Raw genomic sequence first — 25,070 nt, forward strand, 5'->3', positions numbered from 1 at the left:
ATCTCCTGAGCAAATTGGGAGTGTGGGGGAGGGGGAGGAGAAAGAGGAGAGGAGAAGAGAATGGGGGAGGAGAATATGAGGGATCAGGAAGATTGAGTCCTGGAATGAAGGGAGAAGAGCAAGAAAAGAGATACCTTAACAGAGGGAACCATTGTTGGTTTAAAGAGAAATCTGGCACTAGGGAAATGTCTAGAGATCTACAAGGATGATTCCAACTAAGAATCTAAGCAATAGTGAAGAGGCTACCTTACATGCCCTTCTCCTATAATGAGGATGAGGACTACCTTAAATGCCATCCTAGAGCCTGCATCCAGTAGCTGATAAATTCAACAAATTCTTAACACAAAATATCCAGGAAATATGGGATACCGTAAAAATACCAAACCTAATAATAGGTATAGAAGAAGGTGAAGACGTCCAGCTCAAACATGCAGAAAACATATTCAACAAAATCATAGAAGAAAACTTTACCAACCTAAAGAAGGATATGCCAAATTAAAATATAAGAAGCTTATAGAACAACAAATAGACTGGACCAAAAAAAGTAAGTCCCCTCACCACATAATAATCAAAACATTAAATATACAGAATAAAAAAGAATATTAAGAGCTGCAAAGGAAAAGGGCCATGTAACATCTAAAGGTGGACCTATCAGAATCACACTTGACTTCTCAATGGAAACTCTGAAAGCTAGAAGGTCCTGAATAGCTGCTCTGTTGATACTAAAAGACCATGGATGCCATCATGATGAAGTCTCAATTCTCAAAATCTATACCCCAAATACAAGGGCACCTAGATTTGTAAAAGTAACATTACTAAAGCTTAAATCACACATCAAACCTCACATACTTGTAGTAGGAGACTTCAACACCCCACTCTCACCACAGGACAGGACTACAGACAGAAACTTAACAGAGGAATAAAGGAACTAACAGAAGTTATGACTCAATCCGGTTTAACAGAGATCTATAGAACATCACATCCAAACACAAAAGAATCTACCTTCTTCTCAGTACTTCATGGAATGTTCTCTAAAACTGACCACATACTCAGCAACAAAACAAATCTCAACAGATACAAAAAATTGAAATAACCCCCTGTATCTTATCAGATCACCATGGTTTACAGTTAGAATTGCAGAAAGCCTACAAACTCTTGGAAATTAAACAGGGCTCAATTGCATCACCCATGGATCAAGGAAGAAATAAAGAAATTAAACACTTGGTAGAATTCAACTAAAATGAATACATAACATACTCAAACTTATGGGACACTTTGAAAACAGTACTAAAAGAAAAGTTCATAGAACTAAATGCCTACATAATGAAACTGGAGAACTCTCATACTAGTGACTTAATAGCACACCTGAAAGCTCTAGAACAAAAAGAGGCAAACTCACCCAGGAGGAGTAGATGCCATCAAATAAGCAAATTGAGGGTTAAAATCAAAATAAAAAACAAAGAAAACAATAAAAAGAATCAATGAAACACAGAGTTGGTTCTTCGAGGAAATCAATAACACAGACAAACCTTTATCCAAACTAATCAAAAGGCAGAGAGAATATTCAAATTAACAAAATCAGAAATGAAAAGGGGAATATAACAACAGACATTGAGGAAATCCATAGAATCATAAGGTCATACTTCCAAAATCTGTACTCTATGAAATTGAAAAATTTAAAGGAAATGGGTAATTTTCTGGATAGGTATCATATACCAAAATTAAATCAAGAACAGATTAACAATTTAAATAGATCTATAACCCCTCAGGAAATAGAAGCAGTCATCAAAAGTCTCCCAACTAATAATAAATAAAAAAATAAATAAAATAATAAATAAATATAAATAAATAAATCCCCAAAATAAATAAAAATAAAAAATAAAATAAAAAAACAGAGGGACAGACGGTTTCACTGCAGAATTTTACTAGAAATTCAAATAAGAGCTAACGCACTACTCCTCAAATTGTTCCACACAATAGAAACACTAGGGTCATTGCCAAACTCCTTTTATGAGACCCCAAATACCCAGATACCCAAAACACACAAAGATGCAAATAAGAAAGAATTACAGAACAATCACCCTCATGAACACTGATGCAAAAATACTCAATAAAATATTGGCAAACTGAATCCAAGAACACATCAGAAAAATCATCCACAACGATCAAGTAGGCTTCATCACAGAAATGCAAGGATGGTTCAACATACAAAAATCTGTCAAATGTAATCCACCATAAAACAAACTGAAAAAAATCTTCTCATTAGATGCTAAAAAAGCCTTCAACAAAATCCAACACCCTTTCATGTTAAAGGTCTTGGAGAGATGAGGGATACAAGGAACATATCTAAACATAATAAAGGCAATATACAGCAAGCCAACAGTCAACATCAAACTAAATGGAGAGAAACTCAAAGCGATTCCTCTAAAATCAGAAACAAGACAAGGCTGTCCACTCTCTCTAGATCTATTCAACATTGTACTTGAAGGTCTAGCTAGAGCAATAAGAAAATAAAAGGATAACAAGGGGATGCAAATTGGAAAGGAAGAAGTGAAACTTTCACTTTTTGCAAATGATATGGTAGTTTACCTAAGTGACCTGAAAAATTCTACCAGGGAATTCCTACAGCTGATAAACATGATAAACACCTTCAGTAATATAGCAGGAAACAAGATTAACTAAAAAAATCAGTTGCATATATATATATATATATATATAATATATATATATATATATATGATAAATGGGCTGAGAAAGAAATCAGAAGAGAAATATCACCACAAACAACATAAAGTATCTTCTGGGTAACCCTAACCAAACAAGTGAAATACCTGTATGTCAAGAACTTTAAGTCTTAAAGAAATTGAAGAAGATATCAGAAAATGGAAAGATTTCCCATGGTGTTGATAGGTAGGATCAACATGGTAAAAAATGGCAGCCTTACCAAAAGCAATTTACAGAGTAAATGCAATCCCCATCAAATTCCCAGCACAATTCTTCACAGAACTTGAAAGAAGAACACTCAACTGACAGCTGGGGTAACAGCATAAGACCAAACTAGACCCCCTGAACTTGGGTGTCAGTTGGGAGCTTAAGCAGTCTATGGGGCTTCTGGCAGTGGAAACCAGTATATATCCCTAGTTCAAAAACTGCCTTTTTGGAGCCCATTTCCTATGTAGGGATACCTTGCTCAGCCTAGATATGGGTGGAGGGCCTCAGTCCTGCTCCAAATGATGTGACAGACTTTGATGATTCCCCATGGTAGGCCTCACCTTCTCTGAGGAGTAGACAGAGGGAGGGTAGGATGTGGAGATGATGAGTACAGTTGGAGGATGGAAGTGAGAGGGAACTGGGATTGGTATGTAAACTAAGATTATTTTAAAAATAAAAATAAAAATAAAACAAAACTTTAAAAAAGCATTTTGCTTATTGCTTATTTTTGCTTTTGCATTTTAATTTATTAAAACTTTATTGCTAAGAGCTTAAAAAATAATAGATATCTCATATAGAAATGAACCCAAGTCTATGCACCTCAGTGAGCTATTCATAGGCGGAACAGCCATGTTGACGCTGTGGCACTCTACACTGAGGGCAGCCATGCTGAAGCTGGTGGGCTTCATATAGGATCTAACGCTTTCAAAATCAAATATGTTCTTATGCACATATATATCACCAAAAATGAAAAGTCCACATCAAAGTCAAAACCAGAAAAGCAATAGCTTTATGTCTTCCTTCATGACTCTTGTCCATTACCTGCATTCTGGCCTTCCTCAACACTACTCATCCCCTTTCCTTTTCTCTTTTCTGCATGCTATGCTATACCAATTGCACATTTGTGTGTATGTATATAGAACATATATATATATATATATATATATATATATGTGTGTGTGTGTGTGTGTGTGTGTGTGTGTGTGTGTGTGTGTGTGTGTGTGTGTGTGTTACAGGTAGGATCTGCATATGCAGGAGAACATACAGTACAGTATTCCATCATTTTGTGGCCATCGCAATAAACTAGATATGGGGCTGTTTCCTAATGACCAATTTGGACACCCAAATCCATAACTGTAGAATTCATAGACTTACGTACATACCACATCTTAAGACCCTGATTTTAATTGTATGTGTAGGATACTACATAACAGCATTTTATTTAATCAGTTGCATTTAGCTTGCAGTCTTTGTTTTGCTCACTAATTCAGATGCTATGTGACTTCCCAATATAAACTAACTCAATACATACAGTTAGCCCCTGCAGACGTTTGCTCTAAAATTTGCCCCCTCCTACCAAACACATAAAAATCTCCCCTTAGCTGTTTTTTTTTTTTTTTTGGTTTTTTGAGACAGGGTTTCTCTGTAGTTTTGGAGCCTATCCTGGCACTCACTCTGGAGACCAGGCTGGACTCGAACTCACAGAGATCTGCCTGCCTCTGCCTTCCGAGTGCTGGGATTAAAGGCATGCGTCACCAATGCCTGGCTTCCCCTTAGCTTTTGAAAAGTGAAAATGAATCAATTTTCATTAATGGATGAAATACAGATCTGTGGCCACAACAACAGTACTTAATTGCTTTCTATTATCCTTTAAATCAACTTTCAAACTTTGCTTTCTGATCACAGGTCATCCCCTCTCTCCAAATCTTCCTTCTTTCAGAGTGGAGTGATCCCCTGTGCTCTCATATCCACCCCTTACACTTGAGTGCTACACTAGAAATTTTATGAGTGATTGATTTCCTTATTATTCTCATAGCAATCCTGAATGGCAAGGTGGTTCACTGACCCCATTTTACAGATAGGAACTAATGCTGAGAGAAGTGAAATCATAACTAATATTGTTGCTATTACCAGAAATGGTGCTGCTATTACTGGAAGCAATAAAGGTAGATTCAAAGCATTGAAATTGACACTGCTCTTATCGCCCATCCCACTATAGTCAGGTCTGTCACAACAACATCCCACTCTCTAGTACCAACTTCTGTCCTAGTGTCCTAGTTTGCTTTCTGTTGTGATAAACACCATGAAAAAGCAACCTGGGGAGAAAAGGGTTTATTTCACCTTGGAAGTTATTGTTTATCATGAAGGAAAGTTGGCAGAAACCCAAAGCAAGAATGTGGGGGCAGGGACTGAAGCAGAGGCCCTGGAGGATCAGTAGTTACTGGCTTGTACTCCATGGCTTGCTCAGCCTACTTTCTTATACAATCCAGGAACATGTGGCCAGAAGTGACACTACCAATAGTGGACTGAGCTTCCCACATCAATAATTAATTAAGAAAATGGATGTGCCTACATGCCAATTTGATGGGGGTATTTTTCACAGTTGAGATTCCCTCTCCCCAAACAATTCTAGCTTGTGTCAAGTTGACAAAGAAATTACTAGCACATTATCCAGTTTTTACAATTTTGGAAGAAGAGCAGTTCAAGATTGAGTCTTCTTGGCTCATAACCAATGTCTTTTAATTAAGTCTTCATATAGTCGTTAAGTTTTCATATAGCTGAAGGAGTTAATAAGATTCCTTAAGTTTGTTAGGTCTCTACCCCCATTCATGGTGGTTCTGTCCTTATCCCCAAGCACCTTCCAAATAGCCCACCTTCACCTTGGAAATCAGGATCTTTTTTTAAAATTTAAATCAGAAACAAACTTGTTTCACATGTCAATCCCAGCTCCCTATCCCTCCCCTCCTCCTCGGTCCCCCACCGACCCCCCCCCATCCCATTCCCTCTCTGCTCCCCAGGGAGCATGAAGCCTCCCATGAGGGATCTTCAAAGTCTGTCGTATCATTTGGGGGAGGGCCTATGCCCTCCCCCGTGTAGCTAGGCTGAAAGAGTAGTCCTCCATGAAGAATGGGCTCCCAATGTCCATTTGTGTACTAGGGATGAATACTGGTTCCACCATCAGAGATCCCATAGACTGCCCTCCTAACTGACACCCACATTCAGAAGGAGAAAGAAAAATGGAATATATCAAGTCCAATTTACACACATAGTAATGTTTCTGTTTCTCAAAGGATAAAGACTTATGCCCATGTTATAGTTTCATCTTAAATAAAATATGTTTGGCCTTAAGGTCCATCAATCAGTCAGTCAATCTAGCTATTCAGTTGTGTCTGGTTTCTAATTGTGCTTTACTTAAAGTTGCATTCCTAGGCCCTGAAGCCATGCACAAACATTACCTCTTATTCTAACTTGCATGCCAATCATCACCTTCCTTTTATAAACATTTCCTCGACATAACATCTTTGAAGGCTCCAGGACTTCAAACGAACCAAAGACAGAGATCATGGTGGCTTGATCACATACCTTGAATCTGGTGACATAATGAACAATTCATGAAATTAAAAAAAATACACACAGCTTATCATCAATCACACTGGATTTTCAGCTCATCAAAGGAACAGGCTGCTTATTAAAACATCGGTACAGGTCACTTAGCACTCCTGTCCAAGGAACACGAAGCAAGAATTAAATAACTGTCTTGCTGAAAGAACATGCTAAAATTGGATAGGGCTTGCAGCCTCAGGATAATGGGAAATTGTATAAATTAAATTTCCTGGTTTTCCCTATGATACATTGGAATGTAAATGTAACATGTACACACACACACACACACACACACACACACACACACACACACACTCCATTTTATCACATTACAAGTTCCCCTTAAGGCTTTCTTCAATGGGCTGTGAAAGTTTCTGCTGGCCTCGCATGTATGCTGCTCCGCACAAAGGTTGTGCCTTTAATTTTCAAGTCCATTTCCACAACTTTTCATCCTGAGCACGAGAAGCCTCCTGCTACTGCTGGACTGTAATTATATTTCTCTGTGCGGTGAAACTTTGTTGAAAACCCTTCTTTTACTTAAAAACCACCACAGGAAAACTCCAAACCTGAATTTTCATGAAAGTAATCACCCAGTTTCTCTTGCTTGCTATGACTGCATTGCTGTAATTTTTTAAAAAGATTTATTTTTATTAATTTTTGAAATATTTGTTTTACTTATGTTTATGCATGTTTACCTGCATGCATGCACATCACATGGTTGCCTGGTGCCTGTGTAGGTCAGAAGAAGGCATTGGATCTCCTGGAACTGGAGTGATAGATGCTTGTGAGCCACCATGTGGGTGCTGAGACCTGAAGCCAGATCCTCTGCAAGAGCAGCAAGTACTGTTTTCTGTGCATAGGACTGAGAGAAAGGAAGAGAAGCTGGGTGTCTTCCTCACTCTCCACCTTGCTTGTTGAGACAGAGTGGCTCACTCACTGATCTGGCTGGCCAGAAAGCTCCACAGAGGTGCTTGTTTCCATCTTCTCCCTCACTGAACTGAAACGGAACACATGTGCCATTATACATGGCTTTTTACAGCAGTGCAAGGGATCTCAGCTCTGCTCCTCACCCCTGGGTGCCAAGCACTTTACTGCCTGAGCCACCTCCCTGCCTCCTGTGTCTGACTTTTATCATAGGTACGTCCTTGAGAGGATGGATGGCCATTTTTGTTCAGTTTTAAAGGCAGATCGTTCTGTTCAATAGGATCAGTCTCAAATTTTAAGTGTTTCCCTAACATATAATTATCATCTACCAGAGGCCCAAAAGTACTGTCAGTGTGACTGAAATCAGAATGTAAATATTTTATCAACAGCTGTCAAATCTCAATTGGCAGCAAATAGAAAGCCCCTGAATTGCTATCATCTAGGCAGGAGGCTACAGCACTTAATTGACAGATCAGACATTCTTCTGGTTTCCATGTTCCTGTCAGCATCTGCAATGTATTTACATGGTGTGATACTCTATACAGTCACTGTGACAATCAGCACGAAGAGCAAATAATTTGCTGTGTTCTCTGGAGACACCCAGCACAGGGTGGCTGCCTGACTTTCAGTATGTTGCTTCAACTCATGGTATCTATGGTGTCTGCTCCTGACATAGACTGAATACTGGCATTAATGGATTATTATTACATCCATAAACAGATAAGGGTTTGTCATTAACAGTTCAAGAACTCAATGTTTTACCTTTTGAGTCTGTTCAACCAACTTTCTGATTGTGAATGTGCTTGGTTTAGCCAAAAAAAATTCTGTGCACACACATAGAAATTACCTTTCTCCCTCATTGTAGATCAAAGAGACCACAGAATTGAGATTTCTCAGGAGGTCTTTCCAAACAACTTCTGCTTGTACCACTGTCGTCCCTCTGTCCCTTCTTTTATTATTGCCCCCTAGGATATTTTCCATTCTTAACCACTGAAGCAGCAGACTTATTGGAGCACTCTATAAGCAGTGATTAAGTTCTTTGAGAGCACCTAAGTCTACTCTATTTTCTGACTCTACAGCCATACCTTTAATAAATATAAGTCTCCAGTAGGGAAGGGTGTGCTTTAGGGAATGAGGATAACAGATGAAGGAGAAACAACATATTATAAATAACTGTGACCCAATTACATCTATCTTGCCCTTAAGCTATATCAGCATTTGCTAAAAAGAGGATATAGTCTAATATGCTTTTAAAAATGAAACTTTTTCAGTTTTAAATGGAATAGAACATGGGTTCCAAGGACAGGTCAGGGAGAGGGAGAGGGAGAGGGAGAGGGAGAGGGAGAGGGAGAGGGAGAGGGAGAGGGAGAGAGAGAGGGAGAGGGAGAGAGAGAGAGACTAGGGAAGAGGGAATGAATGGAAGTGCCAAATGCCAAATGGTGTGACGTGTTAGCAGGCTGTGCCAGGAAAGCAAAGGGAGAAAACAATGAGACACATTCAAGAAAAGAAAAAAAAGAGTGAAGTCAGAGATTAGGAAGTAGAAGGGAACAAGAACAAGTGAACCAGATCCCATCAGAGGCGCTAACTCATGGCAGTGCACTGGGGCTCACTGCGCATGCATGGGAAAGAACAGGTGGGTTCAAGCAGATCTTATTGGGTCTCCCAGAGTAGACTTTGATGAGTGTCCAATATGTTTCTGTGTAGCCAGCAGGAAAGTCAAGTGACCATCAGGAAGCTAATGCCCTCGTCTGAGAGACAGAGGAATATGGCAAAAGATACCAGAGACCCAGAATGCATTTGGAGTGAAGGAAAAAGGGAGGAGCTGATAACTCAAGGATCCCAGGCCAGAAGGAGACACTTGGTCTTCCCTAAATATTAGAGAAAACACAAGGAGGTGAGGGAAAATTTTGTGTGATGAGCCTGAAAGAACACCTTTACACTCTCCACTTACAAACAAAGAGCGGAGATCTGGAAAGGTGAAATGACTTTTAAAAACTATACAGAGGACATGGGCTGTCACCTACAAGCTTGTTTTCTTCATTTCCAGCTCAGGCATTTTCCCCATTATTCAGCTCCCCCCTCCCCGGATGCAGCTCAGGGCCTTCCTCAGCACCTGGAATGATTTTTTTTCTTGGAAAGAAATTTCATTACATAACTAAGTTTCTATCTACATTATTTATTTTCTGGAACCAAATAAACATGATTAAAGATAATGTTTGCATGAAGAAGAGTATTTGAGGTTAATATCATAGGATAAAATATGGATTCTGGTGGCCATATATAGACCACATCTTCGAAACATTTATTTCAGAAATACAAAATACAATAGAAGATGCTAGAAATTAGTACTGAGTTTATTGCATTCCCCAGGATTCATAGGCAACTCCAATGTATCTCCGTTATCCCAGACCTGACGTTTTTGTGCATATATTTTCCTTTTTCTCTCAGAAAGGAATAGATACACTTGGTTTACTTAATTTGATAAGTAAAATAATCTAATGGAAACCTCACGAATTCACAAAGTATTTCTTAGCTGATCAGGCTCAATTAATAGCTTTAAAAATGTAACCATCAACAGCCCAGGCTCCTGGCACCACACTGCCAAGATTAGGACTGAATCAGGTACAACATGTAGAAGAAGGTCAACCAATAGCCCAAGAATAAAAGTCATGAATGCCACTGATTGGACAAAGTTATTAATATCTTAGAGCTGTTTCATCATCTGCAAAATTCAGATAAAGAAAGTACACAACCTATCATACTGCTTTCAAGACTAAGTCAAGTGTGGACAGATGTTGAGCATAAAGACCCAGTGTGAAGGCTCTGAATCAGCTTGGTCCTCAACTGGATCTGAGTGTCAGATGACCCAATAAGCTCTGCCAAGTCAGTGCATGAATGTGCATATGTATGAGTGTACAAGTGTGTGTGTGTGTGTGTGTGTGTGTGTGTGTGTGTGTGTGTGTGTGTGTGCGTGCGTGTCCATTGTCTCTTCAGGGCTTACACTCACTTTCTCTTTCTGTTCCTCTGTTCCTGACCCCTGTGGCTGTTCTGTATCTGTCTTTGAGATCGAAATATGAGGCTATGCCTCTCCATTAGGACTCTGAGACAGAAGCAAAGGAAAACATTTCAAAATCAGTCCTTCCTAAGGAAACTTAGGAATATTATCTAGAGTCCATTGGCTAGAACTGGGTCAAATAGCTAGAGCAAAGTGTGCTGGGGAGATGGGAAGGGATGCTGTTCTATTTTTCCTTGGAGACAAGATTTCATGTGGCAGCCTGTCTGTCCTGAAACTCATGAAGCCTAGACTGGCTTCAAGTTCATGGCAATCTTCCTGCCTCAGTTTCCTGAGTACCAGAGTTATAGCTATGAGTCACCATGCCCATTATAATGTGAACTTTTTAGTTGAAGTGTTATTCTGTCCTTCACAGCATCAAGGTTTTGCCAGGATGGAAGAATGCATTTGTGTAGCATAGTAACAATGTTTGCTGGATAGAAAAAATTGTCAGCAGTAACATGGAAAGAAAATTATGCTGTCTCATATCTTGCTCTTTCTTTATTCTCACAATCTGAATTTGGATCACTTGAACAAAAACAATATAAATCAAAGGACAGTTCTTAAGCCTAGCAGATTTGTAGAAGCAGGCCACCTCCCCAGAAGCTATTCAAGAACATGTATGTACAGTGATCTGTTTGTACAAACTAAGACATGTGCTGGTAACTCAAATATTCTGCATTATGATATTGTTGAGGTAAATTATCATTTATCTATCTATCTATCTATCTATCTATCGTCTATCACTCAATCATCTATCATCTTTTTACCATCTCTATACACACATATACATTCATATTTAAAATAAAGTCAGCTTGGTTCAATTTCAGTTAGCATGTCTTTACTTTAAATTTGAATCAGATGAGTAAACGACACAGTGTTATATCTACTAAGACACAATTGAGCATGTCTGTATAGTCATATGGAGATGCACACAGTCTGGGAATAAATGTGGACAAATTGTAATGACATGTATGTCCAAAGATGCCATGGTGAAATCCATTATCTTGAAGGGGAAGAGGTGATACATGCAGCAGAAACCAAGTCATAATTTATATTTATCACTGGTCAGTTCTTATAGATCAAGCCATCAATTCCCCTTTCAAGCAAGGAGTCAACTAGAAAAACACTTACCTTACTGTACCTTTGCTGAAGTTCGGAATGTCACGTGCTTGGCCACTAGTCAGAATGCAGCACTAGAAAACAACAAAATGTGGTTAACAAGTAAACAAGACCATGGGGAGAGAGAGGACAACAGTTAAGAGAACATGATTTGAAGCAACATAAAAGAGTTATAGACTTTCGTATTGGAAGTGAATCCATTGGTCCCAAGGCTGAACTTTCATGTTACCAGCAATGAGGGCACAGTAATTCAGAAAAGCTAAGTTATCTGTCACTAGGGGCTGGGACTCACTAAGTAGAGTCCTGCCATACAAGTAAAAGCCTGGCATGGTGGTGCACATCTGTAATTCAAGAACATGGAAGGTGGAAACACAGGAGGAGTCCCAGGGTTACAGACAAGTAGGAAAAGATATTTAAAAGGGGGTGGTGGTGGATGGGAAGAACTGAACACAGCTGGCTCTTGTTTCTGTAGCTTCACTCCTTAAGACTCCCTAAGTGCAGGCTGACAAAGAGGGTCATTGAGGAAAGTGAGAACAACGACATTCCCACCCCCTCCCTTTTCAGCCCCACTTATTTTCAAAGGGAAGTCATATGCTTAATATCCAAGAAGGTCCTGTATTCCACCTTGCCCCAAATCATTCAAGAACATACTCATGTAATGACCTCATGAGGAGCTCCATCTTATACACAGAAATATGGAAATGCTAAGGAAATCCCTCTACTCCATTCAATTGGAGCACTCACTTCAAAGCCGTAGCATTAGGCCAGAACCTTAGAGAAGTTACCCACTTTGTGTTCTGTTGTGATGAACACCATGTTCAAAAGCAACACAGGAAAGATATGGTTTATTTCATCTTATGGTTTATAGTTCATCACTGAGGGAAGTCGAGGCAGGAACTAAAGCAGAGACCATGAGGCAACACAGCTTACTACCATGCCTCTTACAATTAGCTTAGCTACCTTTATATGTCTCAGGCTTACTTGCCTAGGAATGACTCTGCCCATACAGGGCACATCAATCAGAAATCAAGAAAATTCCCTACAGACATGATGACAGGTAAATCTGATGGAAGCAGTTGCTCAATAGAAATTCCTTCATCCTAGGTGTATGACAATTTGACAAGACATATCAGCACACGAAGCACTTTTTAGTAATCTAATTTTTAATGATTATGTGCATGTTTATGGAGGCTTTAGGCCAACCTTGGAGTCATCCTTAGGAACACTGTCTATCTCCTTTGAAGCAGGGCATCTCACTGGCTTAAAGTTCATAAGTTAGGCTAGGCAAGCTGGCTGATAGGCCCCAGGGATACGCAATTCTGTGTGTCCACAGTGCTGAAATTACAAGTGTGTCCAGCATCTTCAAGTGGTCCTGGAGAGCAAACTCAGGTACTCATGCTGATGTGACAAGCGCTTTATCCCCCTGATGCCAGCCCCCAAAGCACTGCTTTTATGGGTTAATCAGGCAAAGAAAAAGGGCACCATGGGAAAGAAAACAGAGAGGAAGCCCATGGAATCAAAGAATGCTGCTGTGAAGATGTAGGAAGTAGGCAACACAGAAAAGCAAATGTGACCAGTGCTGCACAGAAGGAACAGGTGAGAAGGAGGAGCTTCAAAGGGAGAAGTAGGAGGGAGCCTACAGTTACATGCAATGGACTTTCTCGGCAAGGAAGAGGGAACTAAGACAAACTGCAAGCGTGGCTTGTGACAACAGCAGCTCAGAGATGGACCAAAGGTTTTTCATAGCAGCTGGAGATTGTAATTCAAAAGTCAAAATAGATCTACATTATGTTCATTTAAATCTGCAAGGAATGCATGGGGGAAAAGGAGAAGCCATAGGCATGTGGTCATTTTGAGAACCATTTCTCACAGAGCATTAGATAGCTGCCTTCTGGACACCTGCTCTTCCTTTCCTTGGGCTTTTCCCTGTACCACTGCTCACAGTGTGGGAACCACCAAGGGACTCTTGCCTATTTGTACCTGAAATGAACAAAGCATTATCAACCCTTCCTCTCCTGGGAGCCCTTGACTGAGAAGAGTATGTGACAAAAGGAAGGGGTAGTTCTAAACAGTCTATGGATATACATCAATTTCGCATATAGGAAACTGAATCTTAGGTATGGGGTGGGAGTTAGGTCATCATAGCCTAAATCTTGAATCTAGTTTTGTTTGAATGCTCTACCTTTGCATTATTGCACTTGCTACATAATCACTAAGGCTTTTACAGCAACATATCATTGGAAATAAACATCTATACATAACCACACATAAACACTTCCATCCCTTCTAGAGATGTGGTCCAATGAAACTTTAGTGGGAGGAGACAGAGTTCTTTCTCTCATCACCATCTAACGAGTAGTTTCTTTGTGGTACACTAATAAGTGCAGAGTTCATTTGCCACTATTGGTATCCTCGGAAAGTCCAACACCAGTGTTATAAGCATTTATAGCCATGCTTGGCTTTTCAAGTGGTTCCTGAAGGGCACTCAAAGGGCAAATGCATAGATAGGTGATTCTTTTCACATGCTGGCCAGTCATCTCCTAGGTGATTCCACTAACATGTAGGTTGATCATCTCTTAGTGCTCTACCATCTTTCACAGAGCAGTCACTGAATCAGCATCCACCATTTGGATTTTATTGCTAAAATTGGTTAAGTCTGCCAGAGTAGACTTTGGTCAACACCCTCATCATGTTTGTGTTGTTTACAACCAGGACTAATGACTTGCTCATGTGTTGGATCCAGATTGCTTTAATAAGTCAATACATAGCCAAGAATAATGCAAAATTACACAAAATTACATTAATGTGACAATAGCCCATGAGGAGTAAATCATGAAATTATCTGTTGATGTAAGTTCCTGTTCATTAAATGAATTTTGGGGCAATCCCTGAGGCTCCCCAAGTTTTCCTGTATCAGATTCAGCAAAGTATTCATTTTGAAAACTAGCAAATGTACTGGCTTCCATCCTGGCTTTAAATATATTCTATTGTCAATTAATTGTGCATGGCATTCATTTACAAGTAAGCTTTAAACCTCTGACTGTAGAAAATTGGCTTTCGAAAATCTCAATAACTATGGTTCAGAAGGTTACAGAGTCAGAATATGACTGATGATGCCAAAGATGGCTGTTATAATTATGCAGATAGCTGAACATAGAAGACCACAAAGATGGGGATGGAATAATAACCATGGAAAGCAGGAAGACAGATTTCTTTCCGTGGGACTACAACCTACTACTTTGATTGACAACGCTTAAGAATTAGGCTGTTCTGTCCACTTTTGAAGCAATAGTGTTTTTCTGGATTTAACCAAAGTGACTCCAGTAACTGTGGGGAAGTAGAAACTCTGAACTTTCAGAATTATAATCTGATAGGATTCATTTCCTTAAAACTGCTGAAAAAAACTTTGCTACTTTCTAATTATTTTGAGAATGCACATTTCTCTTATCGCCACAAAGAAACAAAACATCAAGTCAGATGTTCTTTTTTTGACAATTTAAGTGGATGATAAATGAGTCCCTAGTCATCTGATTTAGATAGAATTGAACCTGCTCACAGTCTTGAAATAACTGGACTTAATTAACTAATTTAACTCTTGAATTTGTCTGAATTTAGATACTAGACCCTTAGGGATCATCACAATATTCCCATTTTAATTTCAAAGTTTGCTAGCCTACTTTATTTGAAGACAAAAAAAAAAACAAAAAAACAAAAACAAGCACTTTGGCAGAATTGAGACTGAAAGCCTTTTCTATAGGTATAAGGTAAATATAGCCCTCAAACTCAGAGATTAGGTAAAGCCTATCCACATTACATTTTTGTTGATGCTCATACAGAAGTCATCCATTCCCTGATCTGTCCATCATCTCATTTCCCATTAGTCCATTCACAGTAGGGGAAGACAAAGCAATTTACAACATTAAATGATTCTTTGTGAGTGTGAGTGTGTGTGTGTGTCCTTGTATGCACATGCATTTGGAAGCAAGAGGTCAACTTTGGGTGCTATTCCTCAGGTGTCATCCACTTTGTATTTTTGACACAGGGTCTGTCATTGGGACCTGGGGATCATTGAGTTCTCAGGATCATCCTGTCTCCACCTTTCTAGCTCTAGAATTAAAAGTGAATCCCACCACACAGGCTTTTCATGTGGGTGCCAAGGATAGAACTCAGGTCATTAGGCTTATACAGAAGTCACTTTATCAAGTGAGCTATCCCTGAGCCCTAAAATGGTTCTTTCAATAAAATAGCCTCATAGAAGAGAGCACAAAACAGCAGCAGGTGAAATGAGTTGGGAGAGTGTTGGTCATTATTTTCAATTTGTAAATGAAATACATAGGCCTATGTCCCAAAGTATAGTCCATTAAGTAAATGGCATGGCTGGAATGCAAACTTGCCATCCCCTTTTAAAAAAATTAAATGCCATATGATATTAGTAGGAACAAACAGAACAAATATTTACCAAAATTTTTTCTAGTTTGTTTGCTGTTGCTGTAAGCAACTTTACTATTGCCACAAGCAACTTGGGGAAGAAAAGGCTTGCTTGATATAAAGTTACAACCCATAGTTATGGAAATTAAAGTTGATGTAGCAACAGGAGGCAGGAATTGACTCAGAGGTCATAGAGGAGCCCTGCTGACTGGTTTGCCCAGCTACATTTCTTATTCAGCCCAAGACTGCATGCCTAAGGGCGACACTACCCACAATAGGCTTTGTGTCTTTATGGAGATAAGAGAAATGTGTGTCCTCAAAAGAATTAGAAAACAGAACATAGTCCCCTGCACCCCCCCTCAAAGTTTTAAGGAAATGAATCCTGTCAGATTGTCATCTTGAAAGTCCAGAGTTTCTACTTCACTGTAGTTCCTGGAGTCACTATGGGTAAATCCAGAAAGAGACTATTATTTCAAAAGAGGATATCAACTAGAAAATGTATAAATTTAACACAACATGAGAAAAAATTTAATAACTTATGAGGTAGCATAGGACCTTATAAAATCGAAGTGTAGACTAAGCTTGTTGGCTGCAGCAGGCAATTAAATGTTGCTTCAATTTATTTCATTTACTTTTAAAAAAATGATTCAATCTGCTTTTTTTAAAAAAAAATTAAATTAGAAACAAGCTTCTTTTCATGTCAATCTCAGTTCCCTTTAAAAGATGAAAGAAAACTGAGGAAGGAGAAACGGCATAACACACACACACACACACACACACACACACACACACACACACACACACACACAGAGGCACATACACAATTTTAGTATCTTGTCATGCCCATCTTTAATTTCCATCCAATTTACTACTCAATTCTATTGTGTACAGATACCAAATGGAGGTTAGTTTCAGCTTTGATATTTTTAAATCATAAAGCTGTAGAAAACTGAAGCTGAAAAATACATATTAGCCCAATTCTTACAGATTATGAATTCCAATTTTGTTCATAGTGAGTTTAAAATGAAAATGGAATTTTAAGTAGGCTATGGCTGAAGACAAAGCACCTTTAAACGTATTCTGTTTACTAACATCTTTCCGTATAAGGATAAAAAAGGCAACATCCTAAAACTCCAGCTCTACTTGCCAAGTTAACCTTTTTAGTGCATATTAATTATCCAAAGTAGATTTCAGCATAACATTTTCACATTGTACCAGCTCCTTTTATTGTATTTCTAAGAAACTTTTATTTTTAATATATGATTCTTTATGATTGTGCACACGAGTGCAGGTACACATGGATCTCAGAAGATGGAACCAGATCCCTTGTAACCAGGCAGGCAAAGGCCTGGCTGGAGGGAGATTAGGAGAGGTTACAACCAGGCAGGCAAAGGCCTGGTTGAAGAAAGATTAAAGGAAAGGGAGTTTAGGCCCACTATGCAGCCCAGCCATTGTAGATAAGAGTGAGAATGTGTGAAGTGTGGCAAAGTGTGATTAGCACGATTTAGCGAATTATTTAAGGACCAGCTCAGAACTGGGAATTTTAGAGTGTTCCACGACTCTATGTCCTGGAGCTCTCCTCCACTAACCTAACAACCAGTCCATCAAGCTGAGTGCCTCCTGTTCTGAGCCCAACTCCACAACACTGGGCCCTCAGGAGACTCCCAGGCCTGAATCTAGAGGAGCTGAACCTGTGGGCCCCTGCAGGAGAGGTATCCCTGCTGTGAGCCTATTGTCTGTGGTTCTTAGGATTGTTTGCTTTTGCTTGTGTGTTGCTTTGACATAAGTGTGAAGTAAAACTTATACTCAAAACCAACTCGCTGAGTTTGTCATTCCTCGCAGGTCAAAACCTGGTAAGGGCTCCAGACACCTTGAAGCTGGAGTTACAGGAGGTTGTAACTGCTCCACATGGGTGCTGGGACACAAACTCAGGACCTCTGCAAGAGCACCAAGTGTTCTTAACCACTGAGCCATTTCTCCAGCCCCTATAATGATGGATGTAAAGATAATTCATAGTGGTGAATACACTATGGGGCCTCCATCTGAATATAACTAGGTCAGCTATTTGTTTTCAGTTAGACTTATGGGATTTTGAATGTGAGGTGCTAGGGTGATAAAAGGTAGCTAGATAGTGTCACTGGAGCAGATGACGTGGGTTAAAGAGGCGACATAGGTCTAAACAATTTCATTTTTCCTCTTGTGCCATAAAAGGACTGCTTTATTCTTGTATCATAAAAGGAACTTTACTTGGTTCCATTTGTGACTTGATGTATTCAATCACATGTAAACCTAGAAGGCAAGCTTATTTATAATTATCAGTAGCCTACAGAGAAAGAATGGTGTGGGGACTAAGAGAGGGTCACAGATTATTCACCCTGTTTTCGCCCGTGTTCCTTGAACCCTAACCTCTACAAGCCTTAATTCCAAGCAACTCCACAACTCTGAAGCAGAATTTGAAAAAAGGAACCATCAAAGTAAAATAATACACAATAAAATTATTTTCTTTTTTCTTTTTAAAATTGTTAAGTACCTAATTCAAAGGAAAAACTTAAATGGTCTTTGTTTCTTCCACACAGCTTCCTCAGTGTTAACTATTTGATGTCTGTCATTCCTTGTGCTCTTCTCTCTTTGAGACAAACCCATCTCCTTTACAGTAACAAGGCCACTTAGATGCCTATGCATTTGCCATTCACACTGGACACAGAAGGAGTCTTTTTAGATCAATCTACATGGCTTTTATGTGGGATACATATGAAAATTGATCTACCTCAGTTGGTAGATCCTTTTTAAAGTATAAAATTAAGGTTTCTTATTTCTATTATGAAAAGTACAATAATATTAATCCTTATATACATATGGATACTCATTTTAGCCATGTATTCCTACAGCTATGATTCACCAGTTATGGAATATTAACATTTGAAATTTTGTTTGATATCGATAAACTGCTTATCAAAAAGTAGCTATTTCATTTCCCCTTTCCTTACCATAACTAGGTATTTTTCTATTGATCTGTCTACAACACTATACTCATCAATTTGTGCAAATATCTCCATTTGTACAGATGTCTATAGCTATATACCCATTTGTCTATATGTATGGGATCTCAGTGATATCCTATCATTGGACTCTTGCGCTGAGGGTCAAAGGCCAATTGGGAACGAGATTTATCTAGATTCATATGCTGCAAAGAAAAAAAGATAACTTTTGGAAAATATATTTGTTGAAAAAACATTAATTATGATTCAGAGAAATTATTCTAAAAGTCTTTATATCCTAACTACTTAGAACTATAAAATGCTCCCTTTAGTGAGTCACCCTATGAGGAAAGACATCATGACCTAAAAGTCAATGCTATTGTTTCTCCCATGAAACCATAATTTAAAAAAATTCAACCCACAAAATGGTTTCCTGTAATCTTTTTAAAAAATTGTGACAAAAGAAAAGGTCTGGTCCCCAAACTCTTAATTTTATAAAGGGTGTTCTATCTTTAAAACGCTGCTTTCAGTGGACATGATGAACTCAGGTGTTGGAAATGTTAATCACCCTTTTCTTCAGGTGACCTTTCTCAAGTCTTGCTCCAGGTGGCTTTAATTACAGTCTTTCATCGAAGCTTGCTTTTAATGTCTCTCATTCTCAGTGTTTCCCAGTCTCCCTAAGTCATAGCATGAGTATGATGTTCAGGAATAAATATGTCATTTTTCAGCAGTTTTGCAGAGCTGACCAAGTAATGGTGTTTACAGGGGTCAAGGAAGGGAGTTGTGAAGGGATGAAATGTTCCTGGGGTTTAGATTCTTATAAAACAGACATTCCTTTGGAAGTTCACAGAAGGAGCTAAAGAGCCATCTTACAGAATCAAGAGGCAAATTTGCCCTCCTAGGTCATTGCTATACAGTAGAAAGCCAGACTCAACTCCTGCACCTTGGAATTGACTAAGAGACAAGGAATTATGAATAGTCTTTGTTCCAATTTAAAGTCTGTAGGCAATTTACTCTTTTATTTTATTTTTTGGCAATTTACTCTTAAACAAGCAAATGAAGGTATTTTCTACTTGGTATCCAGGACTGGCCTCTTTGGAGGCATTTCCTTTTCAATTCTTCAATCTTCAAAGTCTTCCTATTTTATTTTTTAGGTTCTTCCAGACAAACTTTTATTCTATCATAAAAGCAATACTAGGCACTAGATCTTTCAAAATATGTTCTTACCAACTTTCTGAAATTAAAAGCATGTAACCACATCTATAAGATTTTTGATCTTAATAACAAATTTTAAATGCAAACTTGCATATGCATTTAAGACTGGCAACCTCAAAGCCAAGTACTAAATCTCTCTGTAGAGGCTTACTGGGACTGGAGAGGGGGCATTCTATTGCATCAGAAACTTAATTTCAGTTTAATATATATATATATATATAATATCATATAATGTAAATATTATATATTATAAATATATTTTATATAAATTATGTGATGTAAATATAATAGGTAAACTCTGAGGAAGAACAGGCTTAAATTGAGGACCCAGTATGAAACATTTAGGGTCACAGGTACTTTGATTCTAGTTTTCAGTTTAAATCAAGTTACTTCTGTTCCAGAAAAGAAAGTCACCGTGAGATGAGATAACTCTGTCCTGAGGGTGAGCAGACTGAGTTCCACCAACTGTGTCAGGCAAAACCTCATTCTTAAGTAATTATGTTTAATTATGTGTGTCTGTGTCATGTGTGGTGAGTACCTATGGATGCCAGAAGAGGCAGCTGGAGTTACAAAGAGTTGTGAGTTGCCTGATGTGGGTGCTGAGAACTACTGACGTTGGGTCCTCTGCAAGAGCCATGATTGACTTCACCTTCTAAGTGAACCAAAACGAAGCTGTCCCTCTTTTTTTTTTTTAAACCTTCTGGTTAACATTTTGATTGTAGTATTTCCTTTTACATAGTAGTCACATATGCATAAAACACATGAAGCTGTCCCTCTTAAAATTGTTTCCGTCAGACATTTTGTGAGAGAGAGCAATAAAAGTATGTGATACGTTTCCTTTATCACAGTTCCCCACTTTTGGTTAACACTGAGGCCTATCACTTTCCTTATAATTGAACATTATTCCTACTGATATACTTGTGCATCTATTACTTTCATAGGGTTCATGCGTCCCAAATGTACCTTTACATGCACATTGCTGCCCAGATGGACAAGCAACCCAAAGCAGCGGGAATGGTAAATTCAAGCCTGGCACTTTTCAACTGGCAGAAAAAATTCACAAGTGATTCTCTAAGATGAGACATAGTGAGATACTTAGGGAAACTGTTGAGAGACAATAGTAATGATAGAACATAAAAGGGATGATTACATGGTATTATAGACACAAAAGAAGCCTCCATGGAACTTTACAGTCATCCTCTTAGGTATAAATTGCCACAGATTATTTTACCATTGTATCAGAAAAAGTGAGGGAAAGTAATTCCAGAACTGTCCATCATGTAGTATGTTGCACATAATTATGCTTATTTAAAAGCTACAAGGCTGAGGAGATGGATCAGTGTGTAACTTGCTAGTTGCACAAGTAGGAGGACCTAAGTTTAAATGCCCAAGTAAAGATAGATTCAGTAGTGCATGCAGCTATAATCCTGGAATCCCAACACTCATAAGGTAAGATGGAGGCAGAAATAGGAGAACCTATGTGGAGTGGCTAGCCTCATATATGAGGTAGAGAAGAAGATGTCCCATCTCAAAAGTGGTAGAAGGTGATGACTTGCACCCAAGGTTTTCCTTTGACCTCCACTTGTGTGCTGTGTCATACACACACACACACACACACACACACACACACACACACACACACACCTTCAGATGTTTTAAAGTCATTCTGTAGGTTTAAAATTTCCCTATTGTTTAATCATCTTTATCAAAACTAATTCTTGCAGGAATTGTATTGAGACAGGATTGTCTGATCTGGACACCTGGCCAACATGCAAGGGTTTGGGAGGTAAAATTGGCAATAAAATGAGGTTCATAGATGTTCACATTTACCAGATTATACTCAATGTTCCTGTTGCTCTGCAATATGCTAGAAAGAGATTCATACTTAAATAAATTTGAGAGATACTGGGTTATTTCAATACTATGTTTCTTCATTATCACAGCAGGAGTAGCCAGAAGTGTGAAACTGAGATATATGTGGATTGTGGCTTTCCTGAAGGTATGTCCATTCCAACACCTGCTTTCCCCAACCTTGTTTGAATGGCTCAAGTATTCTTAGTAAAGACAGGGCAACTACTGTATTATCGAAATAGCTGAGGGATGGCCATCTCTATACAGGAAAATAAAACTACTCATGCAGAGTCTAGCCTAGATGACAATATATTTGCTCTCAACTCTGCATAACTGTTTTCCCCAGGTTCATTGACTCTATGATGTAATAAAAATAAATTTACCTCCCTGAAAAGGGAGTGCTGAATAGTGTGCTGAACGTCATCATCATAATCAATGTCAAAAACAATAGCAAAACAATCAAACTTGTGTTTCGAAAGAATCTGACAACATTATTTAGAAATATATACTTCCAAATATAACATTTTGAAATGCAATCTTGACATTATTAGACACACTCTTAAAAATTCTAATGAGCCCCTGAGAACATATTTTGCTAATATTTCGACCTCTTAAATATTTGGAAAGGTCACTTTGAAGCTGATGGATTATAATTTTGGCAATTCCTACTTTACAGCTGTTTCGGGAAGTATAACACCACTGGCAGTATAAACACTATGCTTAATCAAATTCCCTGGGGAATTTGCTAAATAATCTTTCAGAAAATGGTCAAGTGTCTTGAATTAGTTTGGTGCTTTCACATTGGATTTAACAATACTTTTGATTGATGAAGGGTTAACAATACTGCTGGATACTGGACTACAGTAGCTATGGGAACCCGAACCTTTGTGGCAAATACACATAGTGAGAAGCCCCTTAAGGGATTCCTCAAGGGAAATTATTAAAGAAAGGTTGCATAAGATATTCAAGTATTGTGTCAGGGATTGATAAAATGAGAAAACCCAGATCTAAAGTTCTGTTGGCAACTTCCTAGTAGTATAGTGAAAAAAAAAAAAACAAACATGATCTTCACAAAATAAGCTGGGTGTCAAGGCTTACATCTGAGGGTTTCTACAAGTTCAAGGATACCCTGGATTACATAGTGACTTCTAGGATAGTTTCTGTTACTGAGTCAGACCCTGATCCCACCTGACAACACTAATCTTAAGAGACATATAGGAGATCTCATTGTACCCCAGTGGACTTGCTGACTAATCATGTTAAAAAAGTCACACAGTCAACTTGTAGGTAGGGCTATTAGTGGTGGTTGTTCACATCCATTGGTGTTAAATAACACACAGAGGTAAAACCATGTCAGGTGCTCAGGATGTTGACTGCAGAAGTGAGAAATAGGAGTCCTGTAAGAAGCATGTTTTACATCCAGTGTTAAAGGTTCACTTTCATTTTGGTGCCAATTCATGGTGCAGATTGGTGCATCACTTCTGTGCAGCAGTCACAAAGTGCTGTTTTTTCTTTTCCATTCAAGCTATGTTGACTCTTCAGGGCAATTGGTGAGCATCCAGATTAAATTATGGAGATGTCTATGGGAGTTGTATATTGCCTGTGTGTTTGGATGAACACTGGATGCAGGGGCTGGGGAGACGGTGGTTCAGTGGTTAGGGTGCTTGCTATGCAATTGTGAAAATCAGGGTTTGGATCACCAGAGACCACTTACATTCTGGGTGAATGTGGTGTGTCACCTGCAATTCCAGTCCCAGAAGGTTGGGACAGAAGATTCCCAGAGCAAGCTGGCTAGCAAGGCAAGTCATATCTCAAACTCTGTGTTTGACTGAGAGACCCTACCTCAAGGAATAAAGTGCAAGAACAGTGTAGGGTGAGTCCTGATATCAGCTACCTCAGGATTCACAATCCTGAACCCAAGTGTACCAATTCACATGCAAATGCACACACACACACAGAAATGGAAACAATAATAACAACCAATGTATTCTATTAGTCAAGGCTCCTGTCTGGTCTTTCTAAGACAGAAAGACTCAGAAGGCTTTCTATGGCCCTAGTGTTAGATATGCAAGCTAACCTATGGAAGCCTCAATGGTGTACCAGGAAAGCCTTTTCTTGACTGTCATCTGGCAGTTGCTTTTCTCTTATAAAGAACTTAACTATCTGTATCTTAGATTTCAATGGATTACAGTGTCTCCAAAGATGTCTCACTTTACTTTTTGAAATGAAATAAAACTGTATACATGAAGTATATAGGAGTTAAGCCATATGTGAAAAGTGTTATAGAAGCTAGAAGTTACTCTTGCTATTTATTGTGACATCCCCAAAGTTCATTATCAATCACATTCTTTTTCAAAGCCCAAACACTATATTCTTTTCCTTCTAGGTATCTGCCTGAGCTGTCTATGAGAACTGTACAAACACGGTGCCTGCATTGCAGGGTGGAGAGGTCAGGTATAGACAGAGTGCTAAGAAAGACCTCACAGGAGAGCTTCCAAGGAAGGAGAAATGGGAAAGGGTAAAATTTCGATATTTATCCTCAAGTGGGAAGTATAATAAATTGGTATAGGAATGATTTCATTCCTGTAACAATTTTTCTAAGACCATTTTTAAAAATTATGGATGAGTTGGGAGATGAAGAAAAGAATTAGACTCATTAAATGAATCATTATTAAAATCAAACCCAAATCAGTATGAGTATTGAGGACTATGTCAGCCAAATATTAATATAGCCATTCTTCTATTTCATTAGAAACTGAACACTTTTTCACGCAGTAGACTATTTTTATTTGAATACATTACCTTTGAGTTTGGAAATACCATCAACTGTATGAGTATGGAATAGTTATCACTATTATAGATGTTTTTAGAATTGTTGACAATTACACTCTGATTTGGGTATTTAAAGATACTCTGAATGTAAATAAGGCTAAATCTATAAATTAGTTTCTACTTATGTGTGAAACATTTTTTTTCTAAATTTATTGTTAGTATGTGATGTGCATGGCCCACACAGGAATCTAGAGGACAATTTGTGTAGTTTGAGGGTCAAACCAAGGGCACCAGGCTTGTGCAGCAAGTTCTTACTCACTGAGCCATCTTGTCAGTCCCTATTGTTGTCCTTTAGCCTCACATAATGTTAGTTTTACTAAGAGAACATACATCTAAAATAGTTTATTTTCAAT

At 38.6% G+C, this 25,070-nt stretch overlaps 1 long non-coding RNA gene across 1 annotated transcript in view; it reads right to left on the minus strand.

Moving 5' to 3' along the window:
- Positions 1-25,070, minus strand: part of LOC107979469 — a 314,640-nt gene that overhangs the window by 91,458 nt on the left and 198,112 nt on the right. The window contains exon 3 of the long non-coding RNA XR_004768898.1: positions 11,426-11,487. This is a non-coding gene — a long non-coding RNA (uncharacterized LOC107979469). The remainder of the gene's footprint in view (positions 1-11,425; positions 11,488-25,070) is intronic.

This window comes from Cricetulus griseus, chromosome 3 (genome assembly GCF_003668045.3).
Source record: "Cricetulus griseus strain 17A/GY chromosome 3, alternate assembly CriGri-PICRH-1.0, whole genome shotgun sequence".
Taxonomy (NCBI): Eukaryota; Metazoa; Chordata; class Mammalia; order Rodentia; family Cricetidae; genus Cricetulus; species Cricetulus griseus.